The sequence below is a fragment of the Miniopterus natalensis genome, chromosome 6 (assembly GCF_054644295.1).
Source record: "Miniopterus natalensis isolate mMinNat1 chromosome 6, mMinNat1.hap1, whole genome shotgun sequence".
Classification (NCBI taxonomy): domain Eukaryota; kingdom Metazoa; phylum Chordata; class Mammalia; order Chiroptera; family Miniopteridae; genus Miniopterus; species Miniopterus natalensis.
In genome coordinates this window covers 8,428,337-8,451,555 of record NC_142086.1, presented here as the reverse complement: position 1 = coordinate 8,451,555, position 23,219 = coordinate 8,428,337, and the positions used below count along the sequence as shown (strand labels likewise).

The 23,219-nt window shown below is 43.4% G+C and overlaps 1 protein-coding gene across 1 annotated transcript in view; it reads right to left on the bottom strand.

Moving 5' to 3' along the window:
* AGTR1 (angiotensin II receptor type 1) overlaps positions 1–22,196 on the bottom strand; it is a 49,449-nt gene extending 27,253 nt beyond the window's left edge. Inside the window, exons 1-2 of the mRNA XM_087817851.1 lie at positions 22,132–22,196; positions 10,378–10,462 (exon numbers count right to left, since the gene is read on the bottom strand). The gene's annotated coding sequence lies outside the window, so the exon portion shown is untranslated. The remainder of the gene's footprint in view (positions 1–10,377; positions 10,463–22,131) is intronic.
* Positions 22,197–23,219: the final 1,023 nt, after the last annotated feature.

Sequence of the window (23,219 nt, the reverse complement as noted above, 5' to 3'; positions counted from 1 at the left end):
AAACACAATCATTTGCAAGTGTTGCTTAGCAGATCTGCTGGATTCATTTCAAAGGCTAACGTTTAACAGAGGAGAAAATAACCCACCCCAATCCTTTTAAAAAGTGTTGTTGGTGCAATCGCAGGCAAATTACCTAGTGTTTTATATAGGTCTCAAACCTAGGGTCAAGCTGACTTTAGTAACGTCGAACCCTGCTTGTCTACATAATCCAGCTGATCAGCAGAAGGAAACCAGTTCCCAGGGCAATCATTTGTCCTACCGGCCACATTATTTAAAGTAGTTAAGTTTTTCTTTGTCCCTGTTGCATTGCCGCGTGTGGCTGATGGCGCATGTATTAACACTTTTCTCATTGAAATGTGACAGAAAATACCTGCTTTAGCCAATCCCGAACATGCCTTTCAGAGCTCCTGACTCTTCTATTGTTCAAAGTAATTCTAGCTTATACTTGCATCCAATATCAGTATAAACCTTTGATTAGATATTAAGTGTTCACTTGTTTACATATGTATATGTTAAAAAATAATACTGATAGTATAGCGCCTAACTAAAAATAGCAACAGGGAGACCTCAGGCTCTAGAGAATGTGGTGGGTTACATCCAGGAGAGAAATGGTCACAATTAGGACGCTGAAGTCAGTCCCAAATTCTAGTTCTGATCCTGGCGTTGGTTAGCAACGTGGCCCGTTAGGCCCAGTGTCTGTGAAAAAATGGAGCCAATAGGAGAACCTAGCCTGTGGGGTCCTCGTTGTTGTTGTTTTGGTGGATTCAGTAAGAAAAGGCAGATGAAGTGCCTGACCTAGTAAATGCTCAATTAACAGATGTAACTATGGTTTTCTCTGATCCTTTTTGTCTACACTTATCAAATAGTATTGGAATACAATGGCAATAATCACAGTTGCCTCTAAGTGTTACTGTGAGAAGTAAGATTCTGTGTATGAAACAGTACCTGGCACCGGTTGCTTCCCAAACTCGTCTGCCAAAGTTTTCACCCACAAAGCTGGACGGAAAGTCTGCAGAGTTTCAAGGGTGATTCATTCCCGGAGCTGAGGTTCCTTATTTATTTATTTATTTATTTTTGAGTAAGGAGACTTGCCATTTAGATTACTTTAAGTCTCCCGTATTTCTTTCGTATCTAGATGAGACTAAAATTTGTGACTCTGCCCGATTAAGAAGATAAGATATTGCACTGAAGTAAGAGTCAACTAGAAAGAAATTATTTTCAGTGCAGTTAAAAAACTGAAGTTAAGAATCTGTTCAACCTCAAGCAATAAAAAGAAACAAGACGAAGGAGCTTAAAATGCTATTTCCAACCCTTTCCTTACCCTAAGCCAAGGTTTTCCTGGTATAGTCTCTCTTTCCCGGCGAGGCTCCACGGCAGGAGGTAGCTGTGACTAGTTTTTCACTAGGGACAGAGCACTGACTCAACTTCAGCCATTATTTTAGCTAACTTGTCTTCCCGATACTATTTGGATTTAGAGTTAGAACTGCCGTATGTTGCAACGAGCACCAAAGAGAACCAAGAGCAGCTACTGACACACAACTGAAAAGGTTTCCCCGGAGGGAAAGGGCTACACTCGCAGCTGGGCCCCGAAGCAGCACCTTGGAGGCCACCCTGGGCTCAGAGGCGGCCGCTTCCCGGCCCGGCAACCTGCGACAGGCCGCAGCACACAGCACCCTCCGGCTCTTGTGCCACAAGGAAACCCTGTCACTCAGAGTCATCTGCTGTGTGTCCCCAGGCGTTCTAGCTCCCCGCAAGGCCAACTGGACAGGATGTCAGTGATGTGAGGGGTGCTGGGAGGTAAATTTTTGTCTAGTTATAAATAAGTAACCGTCCGTGTCATTAACTCGCCCTGGACCTGAAGCTGCACCAGAAGCTCTCTGGGGGTCATGCTTCAGTTGAAAAGCCAGCCACACGCTGGCAGCTAAGGGCTGGACCCCACGACGTCTTCCAGTCCACTCCGCACAGTCCCGTTTCCCGGAGCCTCCTTACAGCACCACCTCTCTGGGAATCAAACCAGCATTTCCACTTCCAAGGGTGTACCCAGGACTCTCCACATGTGCAAAAAATGTACAGCGACGTTTACCGCGGCATCGTGAACCTGCCACTGAGTATTGCTTTTCCAGGATAAAGAAAGGCGCATGTTTTTCCTCATTCTGTCCATGATCACTCCTCACTTTTTACTCCTGGGATAGTCTAACGGAGGCCTGTGAAGCAGTTAAAAAGCTGGCGCGTGTGGGGAGCATGACATCACGCGTGGTTTTTTCCCTTGGCCCCATCGCTAGAATCAGTAACTGGCCTTTGCCTACGCTGGAAGGAGAGGAGCTTAGAAAATCAAATTATCAGCAGAGAAACTATTAGTCTTCATTTTCTTGTTTCCTACCTGCAAATACAAATTGTTAAATCCGCCTGTTCCCTAATCCTCATTAGGAAATCTTGAAGAATAGCAGAACAGGAGGGAAAAAATAGTAAGGGGCTGATGAGAGAACACCACTAAAAAATAACGAAGTCAGGCTTCCTCTCTCAGCGCGTCCTACCTATTTAGTGTTGGCTGAACCTGGAAATTTCCATTAAATAATTTTATCCCTAGTTATATGTGGGTGAATGCCACAGATACAATCCCAACTGTGTCTTTTTGTTCAGAATTCTCTTTTTTGGTCGACATGAAGACAAAATAATTTAAATGGAATAACCAGTATATGAAATCACTTTGCCTTCGGGGGTATCCCTACGACTTGTTTACTTCATTGGTGACGTGTCTAAGATAAGGATTATCCTTCGAGCGATCTAATGGCAATGTCGTGCGCCCCTGGCTCTCTGTTGCTGAGGAGTTTTGTTTAGGGCGAAGTGACAGGCGAAGTGTTCTGAAGCGTGCCGAGGGCACTCATCAGATCAGCTGGGTGTCCAGCAGGAATGGGCACCAAAGCAGGTTCCCAGGGATTAGCGTCTGAGTTCCAGCCGCAGAGCTAGCCCCTGGGGATTGAGTCATAGACCTGACTTTAAAATCTCCAATTCTGGAAACATTTCCCTACATTTCAAAACACTTAAAGTCTTTAACCCAGTCAGGTTTTAAAATTTCACTTGTTTCCACTCTTCCAGATCCATTCTAGTTTCTGCCCGTTAGTTCACCCCCTTCAACACCTGACCACTCTTTTTTCTGTCTTCTTTTTTGGGGTTTCTAAGGATACCGGCCGATGAGCTGTGCTTATCTTCTGCGCAGCACTGTCTCGGGGCCTTTGCATTTGCTCTGCCCTCTGCTCAGAGCCATCTTCCCCCAGGCTCCTTAGAGCTCCTTAGAGCTCCGTGGCCTTGCTAGGGGGGCTTTCTCTAACCCCGGTTCAAAACTGGCCCTCCCCTCTCTGCTCCCGCGCATTCCGTTCCCGCTCTCCACGCCATCCCATCTCCTGCGTTGCGTATTTTACTTGATCGTTTCTCTGTCTCCGTGCCCTGGGACTAAGTGCTGAGGCCAGGTGTCTTGTCTGCTTTGCTCACACTTCGTCCTCAGTGCTGAGCACAGTGACTGGCATGTAGGTGTCTAACAAAAATACCTACTGAATGAATCACAGCAGAACCTGTGGCAAACTGCAGCCTAAATAGGAATAACTTGTATTTAATATAATTCTCATTCAGGATTCTTACTCTCATGACATTTCTTTGATATTCCTATTTTAGAGTGAGAGAAAAGAAACTTAATGATTACCCCCACCCTTTCAATCACAAAATTCTAGGTCAGGAAAGTTGCAAAATGAAATGTCATCAGGATCTGGGCAGTTAAATCAATGTGTGAAGCACCCACTATAAGGCATTAGGGAGTGGTGGGGCCTGTGATAAGTAGTAAGTTCATATACAACCCTATTTAAAGGCATTCGGATCAAAAATGAAATTTAAACCACAGGCCTGTTTGAAGAAAACATGTCTACCAGTGGTTTCAAAGGCCTATTTCAGCTTCTGTTTGTGGCCAACAGGACCATGAAGATATTTTCTAGGTCACAGTGTTCTTTCTACCCCTTTTCCACTATATATTTAGGCTTGGGTATGTGCCTGACTCCACATCAAGACAGAAATACTCAACTGATCAAATCTAATTACATTTGCTTTCCAACTAAATTGTGTATCACCTTCCCCTCTTGTGAGAGACATGGCCCCTCTTGGGTCCCCAGCATCTGATTATTTCAAACCTAATTGATTTGTGACATTTCATTAATACAGTTAACTAAAACTAATTAGACATATTGAATAAAAGTTTCCTGTGAAATGAATTATTCTATTTAGCTTAAGGGTTCTTAACTGATAGAACGAACTGCTGAGGAGGATTGCAGAATTACTTCCTCTTGGGATGTTCAGCTATATGTATATATAAATTCAACCCATATGGATTGATGGATGATGACACCATAGAAATTAAAAAAGAAAATGACTGATTAAATACAAAAGTTAAATATATCAAAACATTCTCCTAAGAAAATAAAAATCACAAAATTGGTTACATAGATCTCTTCATTTTAAGATGTCAAATTAGGTCTGTTAAATTTGTCATATCTTAAGGAAGCTATGATAAATTTTTAAATTTAGTGACATTTATTGTTTTATTCACAGTATAACTTTTCTTTTACTTAACTGGTACCTATTCCATTTCTCATTCTTTAATTCAGATGGTATGTTTTGTCTAATTTGTCCATCTAATTAATTCTAAATTCCAGCAGAAATAGGGGAAGAGCCTACTACTACTTCGGTTGCTCCAAACCAAGCTGATGTGTTGGGGGCAAAACTTCTCACGGGGCCATTTCCAATGTCCCCACTTGTTCACCTGTGCACAGACAGACATGCTCTGTGTACAATGAAGACTAGCGCTCCTGAATGGCTTAGAGCCATTAGTGCTGCATGGGTCACATGAGAAGCTGTCGTCATCGGTGACTCTAATTTGCACAGCCTTCACGCTGCCAGAGCAGGCTGGGCTTCTTGTTAAGGAAGATGCTCAGTTGTGTTATCCTTCTGCTCCATACACTGACCCCACCAGAGGGACCAGGAGGGAGCAAAACACCCACATTCTTCCTCTTCCAACTGGGAGCATCGCGGAGGAGCAAGGTTCAGGCTCTAGGTCAAAAAAGAGCCCTGACCTACCGCCTGGTTTTAGCTGCAGCAGCTGTTTGCTTTCTCTGGCGGCCCTGCTGCGTGCAGAAGCTTCTGGCTTTGCCGGGATGAGGGAGGAGGGCGGCTGCTCCTGATTGGACGCTGGGCCTGTGGTGTGACACTGTTCCTGCTGTCTGTCCCAGGGCCCCCGGGTGAGTCTAGCATTTGTTGAAATTCTGGAAAGGTGCCAAAGACCTAGTTCCAGATAACTGGTTACCTACTGTAGGTATGCACTATATCATTACATTTCTAAGATATCCTAGAACTTTCTGGAATTTAAAAAATTACTCCTAAATGTCTCAATCTTCTTAAACTTGTTAAAGAGAATAACTAGTTAAAGGGAGAGGATGACAACACTTGTGGTACTAGTCAAAAGCTCTTTCTGCCAACAAAACAGAGCCTCTGAATTTAGAGGCTAATTCTCTGAGCTCTTTTAGTTGTTAAAAAATATTAACAGTAATATAATTTAAATTAGTCTCCTATATAGTCATGTGCTAAGCATATCTACCTATATTATTTAAACCTAGGAACAATGTTTCTATAGAATAATAGGTTATTTGGGGTACACTCTATAGAAAAGATATAATTTTGTTTATTGAAAAAACACTCCACAGATTGCTAATGCTTATTTTGCCTTTTTTCCATTGGTGAGGCTCTAGGATTCGTATTTGATGATTACAAATTTGGTTCAAACTTCTATTATTTATGATTTCATTGAAAAGGGATACTTTTAAGTGTGTAAATAGCACATTGGCCAAATACACACCTTTCTAACAGCAAGTTATATAACTATTACAAATCCTTGGTGCTTCAATGACTCAAAGACAAACTTGTTTTTAACTTTTTGCCTTGTGTAACACACAACTAATAGTCCAGGGGCCAAATGGAATTGAACTAGTGGGTATAAGTGGCTGGAAAGTAATTGAGACTGACATTTTAATAGTGGGATCATATTAGTGGAAGTGGTGACTGAGACCTTTAAGAATATAACGGGGCGATTATATTAATTAAAATTTAAAACTACTGCTATCTGTGATATATAATTTGCAAGTAAAAATGGACACTTTTACTATTTTGTACATTTGTATAAGAAAAGAAGTGGTCTAATATTTATTTTGCTTCATACTCCAATTGCCTAAGAAACATAAATCAGCTTTAGCCACTACAATTGAGACCTATCTATAACTGTAGAAAAAGAAAATCTTAAAGAATGTAAATAGTAAGAAAAAAATACTGGCCTTTGAAAATGATCCTACACCTTTTCTAGTGTTTCTTACTTGGAGATGTCAGTGATAAAGATAAAAAAAAAGCCAATAGCCATATATTAGCTCAATATAACTGTGTGTATCTCTTTTCACAATTTTTAAGAAAACAAGAATCTTTGACTTTAAAAATTGAAGATATTTTATGTACTCTTCTAAAGTCAGGTTTATTGAAGTATAATCTGTACACAGTAAAATTCACCCTTTTAAGGTGTATAGTTTTAATGACTTGATAAATGTATGCAGCTGTGTAATATACAGTCACTACAGTCAATATACAGGATATTTGCATCACCCCCTCCCCCAAATTCCCTCGCACCTCTTGTCCCCCCTCCAAACCCCAGTCATTGGCAGTCATTGATTGGTTTCTGTCCCAAAAGTTTTGTCTTTTCCAGACTGTCATATAAGTGGAATCACAGGGCACGTGGCATGCTCTGAGCGCCTTTCCCTGTGTGACCCTAGTGTAACCCTTTGCTCTCCTCACTGCAGAGTGGCATTTTGTTTTATGGACAGAGCACAGCGTCTTTTTCCATTTCCCTGTGGGTGGACATTTGGATTGTTTCTAGTTTTTGGAAATTATGAAAGAAGCTGTAATAAACATTCACGTTCAGGCCCTTGTGTGGACATATATTTTCATGTTTCCTAGGTAAATACCTGAAAGTAGGGGAAGTGGGTTAATAAGCACTTATTTAAGTTTATAAGAAATTGCCACACTCCCCAATTGGCTGCACCCGACAAAGGCTTCTAAGAAGCTAAAAGTATACCAAAGTGTGTGTAGATGGAGGAAACTGATTCTCACTGAGCAGATTTATTTTTATTTTTTATCCAGTTTTAATAGGCTTAGTTAGCAGACTGTTTAAAAGCCCACAATGGATTAGAAACAGTAAGCTAGAGGCGGTATGGACAGGTTGTTAGTGATCAGAAGCAGCCAAAAATGATATTCACTGAAGTGACTATAATTATTGATTTTAGAAAAGTCAGGAACCACAGGGCTGAACTTCTCCCATCTGGTAAGTTCTAACTGACAAGCTCCCAAACATGTCTGCACATTAGAATCACTCGGGAATATTTTCCAAGTCTCAGGGCCCAGGCTGCACCCCCGAATGAATAAGTCACGAATCTGGGGGTAGATGCCCACATCAGCATCGGATGGTGTGAGTGTGGAGACAAGCTTGGAACCGCATCCTGGAAGCACGAAGATGAAATGGAAGTGGGCCGGGGGCCGGGGGCCAGGGGCGGGGGGCCGGGCCCCCGCACAGCCCTGGGCAAGCCCCCGCCTCCCCGCCTGGTGGCATCTCCCCGTCACTGCTCTGTGATCGGGTTCCAGGCAGGTAGGCGCCAGATGATTCCGCATCAGAGCCCACGGCTCTAGGCTTCGTCAGATTGACAACAGCCATGCTCAGGAGATGCCATTTCCCAAGCACTGGCTCTATGCTGAATGGTTTCAGGGACCTCCTGAAAAGAGTCTTTTCCACGTGAAACTTGTGTTCTGTATATTGAGACAGTTATATCTGTTTTCTCTAGGTTATATTTTCAAAATGTGGCTCCATTTGCCAAATGTATAGGAAGTTTGGACTCTTGGAGGGCGTTTGAAGCTGAGCAGATTCCATACAGGTGACAGTGTTTTGAACGCTGCCTTGGGGTGTCCTTGCTACACGGTGGTGTCCTTGCTACTGACTGGATTGTGAGAAAATCTGATACTGAAGACCTTAGGTGTCATTTAATGAAATACTTAATTTCGTGTATTTTAATATGCAAATAAACAGGAAAAAGAAAGAGTGCCTGTGAGAACCATATACCATATAACCTACCACTGAGAAAATTGGAATTTAAAAATGATTTTACATTTCCAAGTAAGTTTAAGAGAGCATACGAACCAGCAGAAGCGTGCTGCTTTATTAATGACTTTGCGTGCAGCAGTCCTGTCCAACAGAACTCTTTATGACGAAAGAAATGCTTGTATCTGTGCTGCCCAACATATAGCCACTAACTGCGTGTGTCTATTGAGCACCTGAAATGTGGCTAATACAACTGAAGAACTGAAATTTTGATTTCAGTTAGTTACTCATAACTCATATTTAATTAAAATAATCATATGTGGCAAATGGCAGCCGTAACAAACAGTGCAGGTCTCTAGATTTTAAGTCACTGAAGATAGTCTTTATTTTTTAACTGTCCCCAATCAGCTTTTCCCCATTTTCATAAGTAGATTTCAACCTGAATTCTTTGAGTCCTATAAAACAGGGTTTGAAATGCTGTTTACACAGGACTGATTTAAATCAATAAGAGGTCAGAGTTCTGTGGCTGTCAGCTGGTTAAAGGGAATCACAAAGTTCAGAAGGTCCTTCTGAAAACACTTTATGTATTTCAATATAATGCCCATGGACTGGGCTGGGGCCTTGGAGATTATTTTATAGGAAATTGAAAGCAAAGGTGCTAGTTAGTGGCAGAATTGATATAGCATCAATTTTTTAACAAAGAGAAAGCAACAGAATTAAGTGTGTTTTGCTTACTCATCTGAAACTTAAAAGTTTGAGAAGGTTTAAAATTGTACATAATGTTTTCTTCAGTGTTTTGCTACGTGTAAGCAAAATGTCATAGTTATTCTGGAAGTTGTGCTACGAACGTGTGGATGTTAGTCAGAAACCGAGGGCTTCCAAAATGCAGGGGACGGCGCGGGTCCAGGCCTCACCTCCGGCTGGAAGGCCGATCCCTGCCGCCCTGCTCCTTCCCTGCAAGGCCCCGGCTGTCAGGGACTCGGAGCGCCTCTGCTCACTATTCTCTGAGGTAAGGTAAAGCTTCCTGTCTTAGTGTATTATTAACTAGGACATATATTTTAAGCACTTTTTCCAGAGCTGGATTTTTGCTGAAAACATGCTCAGTGCAGCTTCCTAGGCTTAACTGCACCTCAAACAACAACAACAACAACAAAACAAACCCTAAAGATTTCCAGCGACAGAACTCTGTGGAATGTTACTATTTTTATCTCCAAGATTAAAGCAGTCCTAAATAGCTTCCTAACACCACCATGGAGTGCCCTCCGGCCGGCGTTTCCTACCTGCCAGTCCAGCAAATAATGAAGCCCCCTCTCCGTGTGCCGGGCCACCCACCCATCCCAGCCGCCGGCCGCTGTGACGAAGTGCAGCCCCGCACCTGCAGCCGGGGAGCTGCTCTCACTCGCCCCGGAGACATCAGGGACCGTCTCCCTGGCTAAAGGGGGAAGCTGGGGGCTTGTTCTTTCAGCTGAGCTTTCATTGGGGGGAAAAATTGGAGTTTGTTTGTTTGTTTTTGTTTTTACGAAGCCCGTGTGACAGGAGCTGGGCTGACAAAGCAGCCACGGCTGCCCTTTCGGGTTCTGAGTATGACACCCCGTTACATGACTCCAGGGACCCCGGCCAGCAGGGGGTTAGGGGAGGCGGGCATTACAGGGTGCCTCTTTCTCCAGTCTCTTGGTGCCATGTTCCCTGTGTCGTGGAGTGAGGGAGACTTTTGTAAGAAGAGATTGAGGCATGTGGCTTTTCAAAAGGCGAGCAGGTCAAGTTTTAAGGTTTATGTGCTTCTGGAAGTAAATGCTGGGGCATCTCAAAGGCCAAACCTCCCATCCTGCGGGGTGAGAGCGCACAGCATTCCCCTGGTTTTTCAAAGTCCCACGCTGTGCAGCGTGACAGCCCCCCTGGAGCCATTGCCCAGGCCCCACGTGGCAGGGCCGTCCTTTGTCACAGGGACTGCAGAGCTCGCACATGGTCTCACAGCAGTTTACAGGTGGACATCCTGGTAATCCTGACACCGTCTACGCTTACACTCCTATAAGCACATACAGGTTGTTAAGCTACTGGAAGGGATGGGGTAAGGCTGGAGTTTCCTTCTCTCTGCTTCCCCTGTTTCTGTCACTGGACAGAGGTATGCGTGGCTTCTCCTGCTGCCTCCAGGCTCGACACATTACAGAAAACTACTGACAGATACAAGGCTGTAGGTGTAACGCATTTACCTGGGTGCGGAGCGTCTGCGATGGCTTCAGGAACTTACTCGGACAAAAGCCCAGCCATTTTAGACCAATCAATGATGTATCAAATCTGCAAAGAAAACAATTAGTGGGATTCACTAAATATGGTCAGATTTTATTTTTTAACTTACAGGGTAAGCACTAACTACATCTTCTGAATGTTTCTGGAGGGAAAAAAAGTCATCTGGTCCCCGCCAAGGACATATTCTTCTTACAGAGTTGGGCTGCACTGAGTGGCGACCCTGTCATGGGATCTCATCCTCGCCTCCAGCCAACATCATCCCCATGCCCTTGTAGGGACACACCAGAGAAGAAGAAACAGAACATTTTCGTGCAGTTTTATTCTAAGACACTTCTGCAGACATAATTACTAAATAAAAGGAATATAATAGATTCTTACTTGTGAATCTAGTTAAACTTTGGTAAATGATTATTTTTAATATAAAGCTTATATAAGTGTTATTGAACCATAATTTAAAAATATTTTAAAAGATTTTTGTTTCATATTTCATAGAATATATGCATGTGATATGTCAAGTTACAGAGGAGTGTCATGTAAAGTGTGTGGTCCTAGCCCTCTCGAACTGTCTTTCTGGGTCCACTTCCCAGAGATGCTTCCTACTAGTAGTTTCTTATGTATCCTTTTAGGACTTTTAAAAAATATATTTACATGCATAAAAATGTGTATGTCCATGTTGTTTTCATTTTATGCATCATACTAACATTATACTATTCCACTCTTTGTTTTATTATTTTTTAACTTAATATGGCTAGTAGAATTTTCACATCAGTATATGTGAGTCTGCCTCATTCATTTTGAGGACTGTACTGTATATTATTCATTGCACTGACACATGGTAATTTATTTAACCAGCCCACTATTAATGGACCTTAAGTTTTTGTTTCTCCTTTTCAGTTTCCCTCTTTGGCTGCTTAAAAAATTGTCTCAGGAGAGATCAGAGATGGCGGCAGACTGAGTGGAAGCTACACTGACACTCTCCCGGGACTAAACTGAAATTACAACTAAAATATAGAAAAACCATCCTGAATAATCAACTGCAACTCAAGACGAGCTGGAGAGCACCCTCATAACCAAGGAGGAAAAGTGGAGACTACATAGAGACTGGTAGGAAGTGAGGACGTGAGAGGGCTGGCTGGGCTCCCACAGGCAGCAGCTGAAGGTCCAGAGGGGTATCTCAGCTACGGGGGGTTCCCACTGAGGACTCTGAGGCCTAAACCCCAGAAATGAGAAAGGTGCCCACATAACATCTGGCTGTGAAAAGCAGATGGGTTTCTGTCTGCCAGGGAGAAGCAGCTGGAAATGAAGGCACCTTCTTAAAGGGCCATTGCACAAAGTTTCATGTGCAGCCACTCACCTTGGGCTCTAGCAGAGGGAGGGCAGAGTGGACTGGAGCTCTGTGAGGAGAACCTAGGGTTGTTGGCTCTGGAGACTGAGATCAGAATGCACCTGTCTGGATTCCTGTGCCTAGTCATTCCCCCACACTGCAGAAAATTTGCTGTTTTTGCCTGAGGGGGAAGCAATTGTCCCACCCTGCTGGAAAACCTCTCCCCTACCCAGAGGAGTTTCTACAGCCTGAGGCTCATTAAGAGAATCAGATTCATCAGCCTGCAGGCAGAGGCAGACCTCAGAGTGCTTTGAGTCTTTGCCTGATCTGCTTCTGGACCCTGGCCTTGGAAAAGCAGACTTTGGTGTGCATCTTGGTCCTGTCCAACTGCATCCAGCCCCAGCAGAGGAGGCTGAAGCTTAGTGTTGCTGATAGCTCCAAATTCAGGGCCAGTCACAAACTGCGTCTGACACTAGCCTGCACCGGAGACCCTCTAAAAAGACTGAGAGTCCTAGCAGATCTACCAAATACATAGAAAAAAACCCAAACAGGCACCCAAAATGGGGAGACAAAAAAACAAGCCCCAAATGAAAGACCAAGAGAAGTCTCCAGAAAAAGAGCTAAATGAAATGGAGATAAGCAATCTATCAGATATAGAGTTCAGAATTCTGATTGTAAGGATGCTCAAAAGCATGAAAAAAGATATAGAAACTACAAAGGAAATTAAGAATGACATAGCAGAAATAAAGAATACATTCGAAGGAGTAAACAGCAGATTAGAGGAAGCTGAGGATTGGATCAGCGAATTAGAAGACAGGATAGGAAAAATCACTCAATCAGAGATCCAAAAAAAGAAAAAACAGGAGGACAGTTTAAGGGAGCTGTGGGACAACATGAAGTGTAACAATATTCACATTATAGGAATACCAGAGGAGGTCGAAAGCTAGGGTTAAAAAACCTGTTTGAAGAAATAATGGCAGAAAACTTCCCTAACCTGGTCAAGGAAAAAGCCAAATTCAGGAGCACAGAGAATCCCAAGCAAGAAGAATCCAAACAGTCCCACACCCAGACACATTATAATTAAAATGCCAAGAATTCAAGACAGAGAAAATTTTAAAGGCAGCTAGAGAAAAGCAATCTGTTACCTACAAAGGAGCTCCCACAAGTCTGTCAGCTGACTGACTTCTCATCAGAAACTCTATAGGTCAGAAGGGAATGTCATGAAGTATTCAAGGTAATGCAAAACAAGAATCTGAAACCAAAAGTACTCTATCCAGCAAGGCTATCATTCAAGATAGATGTGAAATAAAGAGCTTCCCAGGCCAGAAAAGGCTAAAGGAGTTTATCACCACCAAACCAGCATTGCAGGAAATGGCAAAAGGACTGCTATAATTAGAAGTAGAAATAGAGAGAAACATAGGCATAAAGAATTAAAATGGCAACAGATAAATATCTATGAAGAATAACCTTAAATGAAAATGGATTAAATGCTCCAATAAAAAGACTAGGGTAGCTGAATGGATAAGAAAACATGACCCATATATATGCTGTCTACAAGAGACCCACCTCAAAACAAAAGACTCACACAGAATGAGAGTGAAGGGATGGAAAAATGGAAATGAAATAAAAAGCTGGGGTAACAATACTCATATTTGACAAAATAGACTTCAAAATGAAGACCATAAGGAGAGACAAGAAAAGTCACTACATAATACTGAAGGGATCGATCCAATAAGAGGATACAACCCTGATAAACATATATGCACCCAATATAGGAGCACCTAAATTTATTATTATTTTTTTAAATATATCTTTATTGATTACAGAAAGAGGAAAGGAGAGGGAGAGAGAGAGACAGAAACATCAATGATGAGAGAGTCATGGATCGGCTGCCTAGCCCGCAACCTGGGTGTGTGCCCTGACCGGGAATTGAACCCCGATTGCCTGGATCCTAGGTTGACGCTCAACCGCTGAGCCACGCCTGGCTGGGCTAGGAGCACCTAAATTTATTAAAAAATTTCTAGAGGACTTTAAGGGAGAGACTGACAGCAAGACAGTCATACTAGGGGACTTTAACACCCCACTGATTTCACTAGATAGGTCTTCCAGACAGAAAATCGACAAGGAAACAGTGACCCTAAATGACACATTAGATCAGATGGATTTAATTGACACTTACAGAACATGCTACCTCAAAGCTGCAGAATATATATTCTTAAGTGCACATCAGTAGATAAGTGGATAAAAAAGCTGCGGTATGTTTACACCATGGAATACTATGCAGCTATAACAAAGAAAGATCACTTATCCTTTGGGACAGCATGGAGGGACCTAGAGAGTATTACACTCACCAAAATAAGCCAGTCAGAGAAAGACAAGTATCACATGATCTCACTCATATGTGGAATATAATAAACAAACTAAACTAATGAACAAAATAGATCCAGAGACATAGAAGCATGGAAGAGACTGAGGAATCTCAGAAGGAAGGTGGGAGTAGGGGAGTGGGTGGGGAGAGATTAATCAAAGAACTTACATGTCTATAAGCATAACCCATGGACACAGACATTGTTACCGGGAAGGCCTGGAAGTGGGGTGGATGCGGGGTGGAGGGGATAAATGGGGAAAAAATGGGGGCATCCGTAATACTTTCAACAATAAAGATAAATTTAAAAAATTGCTTCAATAATCATATTTACACATATGCATTTTTCTACTTATTTGAATATATCAGTAGAATAAGTTTCAAACAATTACTGAAGCAAATTGTTTGGTCACTCTAAGTTTTTGAAAGATACAAAATATCTTCTACAAAAGTACACCAATTTATGATACCAAAAATCTGGCTTTTATCAAATCTTAAATTTGTTTCTCCATTGGATAAGTGAAAAGTCTGTATTTGCTTTGATCTGCATTTCTTTGGTTATGAAAGAGGCTGCGCTTCTCTTTGTTTTCTTACTTTATGTAAATGTTCTCCACAAGTTTGCCCTCATGGCTTTTGCTCATTTTTCAAATTAGTTGCTCACTATTTCTTATTTTAAAAAGCTCATGTTATGTTAAAGAAACTGGCATTTTACACGTAATGTGTGGCAAGCTGCTTTCTCAAGTTCCTCTTCATCTTTTTATTTTGTTTATGGTATTTTTACTATACAGCTATTAAAAATATTTTTTTTATGTAGCCAACTTTATTAATATTTTTCATTATGGATTTGGTTTTTATGTAAGGATTTTTTTTAAAGCTGAAGAGTTAATAAGGAAGCTTGTGTATAGGTTGCTTTTTGGAACAACATATCGGTGTTACTGAAGCACTGTTATAGAGAAGAATTAGAAGGATCTATTTTTTTCCCAATTTCTTGGTGGTTTTGTTGTTATAGCTAATGAAACTTCCCATAAGAGAATTTTTCCTATAAAATACCACTATGGTGTGAATTCTCTGGAATCTTGTGAAGCTCTAGCGTACCTTGGGGTAGAAATTAGAGATGGGCCAGATCTGTCAGGGCCATACTTCAGAGTTCGTAGTGGCTGCCTGAGATCTGAAATCTAGAGGGGGTTAAAAGGAAAGTAATAGAAGTTCCAAAACAAACCGAAAGAAGTATAAAAGTAATAGAGCTTCATTATTAGAAACTTTTGAAAGCACATGGAAAAAAAAAGGAAAGAAAAAGTCACCTTTGATCTTAGCCTTGATCTTAATAACCCTCAAAAGCTTTTAAGATTTGTTATATATATTTCCTAGTCTTTGTTTTCTGTTCTACAATATGTAGGCATTTAAAAAATATATCTGTGATTTTACTCACAAATCAGTGCTAATATACGTAAGTTATTTTCATTAGAACACCAATACCTAAGTAAGACCTTAGTGGAGCCTTGACAAGAATCACCCAAATACATACACACTCTGTCCCATCATATGGCTTAACCTAATGGGAATTTAAAAAATAGAAATAGATTTGTGTTTTTCTCAGAAATCCCTTCTGTTAACTTTGTAGATCAAACACCAGAACACATTCAAGAGATCATTACGTAGTAATCATATCAGATTCTTTTTCATTCCTGATAAAGTGGTAGCAATTAATTGTGTGAAGGTTAAGGGGCTGGGAGACATCAGGGTACAATGTCTTTTATGTGAAGTGGCATCATCTGATTGGGCAGAGATGATTAAAACTGGGGTAATGGAATATTCTTGTTCTAGGGGCATGCCATGTAGATTTAGAAGCTTAGAAAATGCAACTGAATGGGATAACAAGAAGAATTTCGGTCAAAAAGTGAAGAAAATATATATAATGATAAATCTGTATATGTATGAAGTCTACTAGAAGAAATGCTGTGAGATTTTTTTCAATTTATTTAGGAAAAACCTGCTGCATATTATGTTCAGCCACAGTCACAAATATTTGGTTTTAGCGAGACGAGCAGGACTCCGAGGGTCACAACGGGGTCACTGCACTGTGTGATTTATCAGCACTGAGGATTGCTGCCTGCTACGTGCAGGCTGTCCCTGGACACTACTGCCCCTGGGTTTTAGCTTAAACAGTAACTTACAAGTTAGATGTTTCACTGTTCGTGCTGCCTGGACATCTAAAGGTCCACATCCAAGCAGCTAGTGAAATTCTGTCTCCAAGGACGTGTCCCTTCATTACTGAGAAAACTGTGTCTGCTCAGTCCTGATGACACACCCCTCCTCTCAGCTACGATCACTAGGAATCCAGACTCACTCAGTCTTCTCAGCAACATCAATGGGCCCCTGTCAAAACTACAGACCCCTGGCCAGATCCAAGTGACAGCTGTCGGAAGGACGAGCCTGGAGGAACCGCTCTGAGACCAGCGCTGCGGGCCCCTGGCTAGGATACGTTAGCACCTGCCTGCTCACTGACCGGCTGGTAGCCGTATTCAACTACAGCTTTGTAAACGATTGCTTGTATACAAGTGTTTCCATTAAAAGCGAAAAGAATGAGACATAATTTAGTTGGACGGAACAATTTATGCATATAAGGAATGACTTGTTCAAGTCAAGGGAGAACTTTTTTGTTTTTATGCCATCAGAACACCAAAAGGTAAAAACAGTAAACTTTAGTTAAGTTATGGGGGAAAATAGAGATATCAAACCTTAAGTGTTAAATAATGGGCTGTCATAATTTTAGTCTTTATTTTCCAACTAAAGAAGGAATTTCTAGAAATTTTTGTTACTGCACTTAAACTTCAGATGACAGGCAAATGTTACAACTAAAATGGAATCGATCTTCTTTTTCCCATGAGGGAAACAGACCCTGATTTCACATCATAACTTTAAGTAAATTCTCAAGTAATGAGTTGGCTTAAAAAGCAGGCAGCCGAGTGCAGAGCAGACAGTGGGGTGGCCGCTGAGAGCACAGCAATCAGAATTCCTGCGTTTAAATCTCGAGTCGACCAGTTACTGCATGTGGGTGAGCTACTTACCTCCTTATTACTCAGCATCCTAATGTACAAGGTGAGAATAAAGCGGTGAATATTTCATAGCGATGTCGCGAGGATTAACTGAAACATGTGTAAAGGCTGAACATTCTGTCTGGCCCATTAACATGCCAGCGGCTTTATTTGCAATGTTTATTTAAAAGCCAAAAAAAGAACCTCTGGGTAATCATTCTGAACCAGGATGGGCGGCTGCGCTTCTCTAACTTTAATGTGCATTTGAATCACCTGGGGATCTTGTTAAAATGCAGATTCTCATTCAATGGGTCCAGGCGGGGTCTGAGATTCTGTACCTTTAACAAGCCCCTAGGTGATGTCCCTCAGGCTGGTCTGTGGACCTTGGCCCCTGAGGTAATTGTGGCTGGTTGCTCCTAATCTGTGATTCAGTGGTTCTCAAAGGGGAAGCAGGGAAGGGGCAGAAAGGAAAGTGCGGACACAGGCATTAGAGCTAAAACGCCCCCGGTGATAGTAATAAGCTTGCCTTAGCTGTTCCCTGACACCTCAAGAACCACTGACCTGGTATCTCAACCTTTTTTCATTTCTTTTTCTTACTCTTTCCTCTACTTGCCCCTTACCATTATAGCTTTAGACTAAAAAATGGAATTAATACTTAGTTCCCCAATTAGTAAGTCTACAGCATCAATTTCAAGGCATTGGATTATACCGGGATACTGTACTTAAATTAGATTAGAAAAATGGTTTCTAACATTTCTCTTTTAAAATACAGGGATCTGAAAATGCATTTAACATTTTCCACAGCTTTAGCAGAAAACAAAGAACTAACAAAGAGGTAAGCAAGTGACCTGTGGAGCATTTAGTAATAGAATACAAGGATATTTAGTCCACGTATGATATGCGATCCATACCGTCAAAGGAGCTATAACTGCATGGGGAGGGGGAAGCTATTGTGGTTACTGTGGAAGTGGCCGGAATCACACAATGTGACCGCATTAGACATCCACCTGGTCTGACAGGTGGGCAGGAGGAGAGCTGTTTTTAAGTGGTTCCCCACCCCAGTAGCACTGAGATGATTAGGGAAACCCACATCTAACTATGTACTTAGCTTGAACAACAGTTTTCTAGGACCAAGATCAGTCTTCTACTTTGGTGTGTCCCCAGGGCTTCATATCTGTTAGATCCACAGTAATCCCCCTGTAATATGTGCTACTGTTGATACCATAGTTGATACATTTCGAAGATATAATTCTTCATTTTCCAAGGTAGTTAAGAGGATTTTTGATTAACGTGGGAAATATCTAAAGATAACTTAGAGAGCAAATTAGCAATCAAAACTCTCTTTCAGAGTGTATACCATATGTGTAATTCGCCAATATTCTTACTCTGAAGTACCAAAGTACTTAAATCCATTGATCTAAATAAGATTTTAACATCATCTGGTGAAAGAACAAAGCAGCTTATATATGTATAAAATGAACAAGGAATCACATAAAAATGGACTCAAACTGAATGAATGATTAATCATATGATTTAAAAATTTAAATATATCTAGAACTGGGACTTGAAATATGAAGGCACAATGAGATTATGAAAAACAAAGCATACACATCTCTTACCCATTTTCTAAATTTGCAAATGTCAGAAAATGAAACGTGAGACTAGCAACACAATTTAAAGTACTGTTGGAAGGAACAGTAACATGAACTGGCTGATTCTAGACATTTATTTCCAGTTAAGACAATTAGATGATGCACCTATTTTAGAAACCAAATAAACAAGAGAAAAACTCTTCTAAATTGAACTGTAAGAATAATGTAAAATAAAGCAGCCCTACAGTATTTATAGTGTGCCGTGAATTCTTTGTTAGTGAAATATTCTGAAAGACAACTTTGGTTTTCCTGCTCAAGGGAATTGTCCCCGTGGCCATCTACTATGAAGAAAAACAAAATCAAACAGCAAGACTGTACTGCGAATACAAAGAGCTCTACGAGCAAGATTCACTTGTCAGCTCCAACCTATTCTAAATATACACTGGTTTTTATTTCCAACTGTCCAATTTGTCATTACAGTGATCACTAACTAATGACACACACGGCAAATCTGTAGCTCTTTAGAGTTTTTTTTTTTTTTTTGCTGTGACTGAAACATATTTTAGATCTTTACTAGGATAATGGAACTCACTTGCCAAATCAGTTTAATGTTACCTTAAATCCCTATAGATATTCCTTGATTTAAGGTGGCTTTATATGGTTGGCTATTGAAGAGTTGATTTTTGGTAGGAAAAATTCATATCATGAATAAAACAGAAAGTATAAAATAACTAAATTTAGACTGGAAATGAAATAAAATTTACTTCTGCTTATGGAAGTTTTCCTAGACTTTTAATAAGAACCTAGTGAGAAGAAACAGGAACCATGTAATCCAGTGACTTTCGGCAGTTTTGAAAGAGTGGCCCATTCTGAAGGGTAATAAGCACTTTCCAATGCGCTGCGTGCAAGTCGATCTGTGGAGTGTGGGAGAGAGCAGGGAGACAGCGCTCCTCACCTGGCCTCGGGTACTTTGTCGGATTTTGTTGCTCTGCCTCTGTATTTGTTTATTGCCACAGCACGTCTTCAAGACAGCTTTTTAATCTTCACAACACTTGGACTTACTTCAAACTTCTAAATAAAATTCTTAATTTGCTAGCCTACTCGGGAGACTCTCTGGCCGTCCCCAGTCATGATCAGTGGGAAAAGCCTGGGGAGAAGGGCCGGGAGCCTGCATTGGGAGTCCAAACACGCAAGGTGCTGGGACTCGATCTTGGTCCCTGTAGCAAATCTGAAAGCAAAATACAGCGACTCTCAGGCAGCTGCTTGAAAAGGACACCATGACGGCACAGACAAAACTGCAGGAGACACACATCATGCATATAAACTATGAGTTTCAAATGGTATTTTACCTGGCCTTTGGGTGAGCATCAGATTAAATTTTCTTTCATTATTTTCCCTCCAGCATAGGGCAAATAATTAGTCATGGTAATAACAACAGTATACACAGCAGCAAAACCCCCAAATCACACACACACATACAATTCTTACCTCAACCTAGAAAAACACCCAAAATAAGAAAGCTGAACAATCCACAGTTCTGTCCTTGTTTGAACACTGAACCAGGTTCAAGAGTGATGGGGAAGCTTCCAGCTCAGAGCTCTCGGGATGCGAGCACTGCCGAAGCAGCAGGGACTGGGAGACACTTTCTAAACCCCAAAGAGGATGAGCTGCTTTGGAACCAGTGGAAGAAAACCAGTTTCCATCTGAGTTGGATGACAGACCTGTTGATTTGTTTCAAGGTCAAAGAAGAGTCGAACCAGAAATCAAGGCATCAAGATGGGCATAAAGACCAATGATGTCAGACAAGAAGGGGAAGACAGAGTAGACAACAGACTTAACTCTAGTAATCATGAAACTCTAGCAAGCGCTGAGACCCAGCAACTCAGGGTCACTCCCCGAGTCTCAAATCAGGTTACAGAGCTGGCAGCCAGAAGTTGTGGGATGGACATGGAGCCAGCTCTGGAAAACTTACTGATTTTCCAGAGCAGATAATTTACCAGGAAAGTTATTTTGCCAGTTTTTGCAATGCCAAACATGGGCTAAAAGGGTAATTATTTTGGACGTATTTTTAAGCAATAAATAAGAAACCAAAGGAATCAAAGAATTTTATTACTGGAGGGAACCTTATATGCAGGGACTTGAGGTTCAGGGCTTTAAAATAACTTCCCTAATAGCACATGGCTAGTTAGGTGGGAGTCCCTCCCTGCTCTGGGCTTCCTGCCCTGCAGGGCCAGGAAAGCTGGTAGCACCCCGGGCACCTGAGGAGGGATTATCCATGGGGGCCTTTAGAGCTGGGGAAACACTACAGAGACCAGGGAGAGAGCACTTACAAGGGGGTTACAGCTTATGCTAAGGGGAACGAATGCCTGGGACCCAGGTCCCTCAGGTGGTGATCACGACGAAGAGGCATGTTGGGGATGAGGCACCTTCAGGAGGAGGTACACTTTGAACGGCAAGGTGCCAGATTTCTTGCCTCTCTCACTGTTACTTGCTCCTTCTGGAATGACACCAGAAATAAATGTAGGCAAGTCCCCAAAGTGATCCCAGGGGAAAGAGAGCACCTAGACTTTAGCCAAGGGGAAGGCTCCTGAGTGCGGTAGTGCGTTTTTATACTTATGAGGCCATCAGCAAACGGGGTTTGGTAAAGACGCCCCAGATGGCTTCAGTAGCCAGAGCACCAGTGCTGCCCAAAGACAAGGGGCAGGAGGCGCTTTGGGGAAGACTTGCTGAGGTCCCCCGGAGACCCGGCGGGCTGGCCGCTGGGAGGCCCGGAGGACGGGCTGCTGGCGGGCAGGTGGAGGGGAGGGAAGGAGCCAGCAAGAGCTGCTTCTAAAAGCCCGACTCAGTTACGAATTTGCACTGGCCGGGGCTGTGGGGATTCGGGTGCGGAGATGCCCGGGCCTCCCTGCCCCAGTTTGAAGAATCAAGGGGCACCTGGGGACAGCTGAAGCTGGGAGAGTTTAGGGGGCGGGCGGCGGGGAAGACGGGCGCGGACGCTCGCAGCTGCGCCTCTGAAGCTGCACAACTTTGAAACCCACGGGCGCCCGGCGGGGCCGTGCCGCCTCCGCGCAGGTCGCGGTTAAAAGGCAGGAGTTCGCTAAAAGCCTCCGGAAGAAACTTTACTTGGTTTCATCTCATTTCTGAAGATTTCTCGCTTGTCTTCGAAAGAGTTTGGTGAAATCGAAATGAAATTCGGGGGGCGCGCGGCAAACAAGCTCAAACTGTAACCTGCCAACCCCGACGCGCCCCTCCCCTGATTTGGGGAGGCGCCCAGCTCGGGTGGCCCCCGACCCAGCGGAGCTCGCCCTCGGTGGTCCCGCGAGCCCCCGCGCAGCGCGCGGTTAGGACACCCGGCCCCGCCGCCCCGCCGCCCCAGCCCTGCGCGGCGCGCACCCACTCACCGCGCCCGGCGCTGCGCGCACGTCGGGCAGCGAGCGGCCGCGGGTGTCGGCCGCGGGTCGCGCGTGCGGGTCTCCGCGCCGCCTCGCGTCGGGGCCGGGAGCCCTCGCCGGGTGCGTGCGCCGCTCCGCGCCTGTCGCCGCGGCGGGCCGGGTGGAGCCGCCGGCCGTGCGCCCGCGCAGAGCCCTGTCGCCAACGCTCGGGGCGGCTGACGGGCGCTGGAAGCACCCGCGCGGAGGCGGCTCGGGTTTATAGGGTGGGGCGTCGTGCGCGGGGCTCGCGGCGGGCTCCGCTCGGCCCTCCCCTCGCTCCCCTCCCGCGCCCCGCCCCGCCCCGCCCCGCCCCGGAGACCCTCCGCCCCGCGCTTCCTCCCCGCGGCGGGCGGAAGCGGGAGGACGAGCGGCGTCCCCGAGTCACCTACGGGCGCCGCGCCCACCTGGCCCGGGCCGCCGCGGGGAGGGGGAGACGCGGGCGCGCGCGGGCCCGGAGACGGCGCTCTCGCCGAGGCTCGTGCTCCACGTCGCTGTTCTTCCCTCGGGAAACTTTTCGGGCTGAACGAGGGAACTGCGCTCCCCGCGGCTCGGCTCGGGCGCTCCTGCTGCGGGCTCCAGGCTCGTCCCGCACGCCGGTCAGCGCCGGGCAGAGGGGGCATTGTTCCTGCGCCCGGGCAGCGGTCAGAGTTGCACTTTTGAAAAACGTACAAGTAGAAAAAGTTAAAAACAAAATATGACCGCATATTTAAGGAAGAATGAACATAAATTCTTCATAAACTATTTCTAAAAACAAGAGGAAGTATCATTTCCAACTCATGCTATCAGCCCAGTGTTACCCGAATACCCAAACCAGACATCAGGAGAAAAAGAAAACTTCTTATGTATACAGATAAAATCCTCCACCAAATGGTAGCAAATCAATCCCGTAACATAAAAAGGATTATATACCCTAAGTGAGATTTATCATAGGAATGCAAAATTATTTTACCAAAAATCAATTAATATAACACACCATTTCAATAGAACCAAGAACAAAAATCACAGGATCATCTTAATAAGTCAGAACAAATATTTGATAAAATCCAACACCCTTTCAT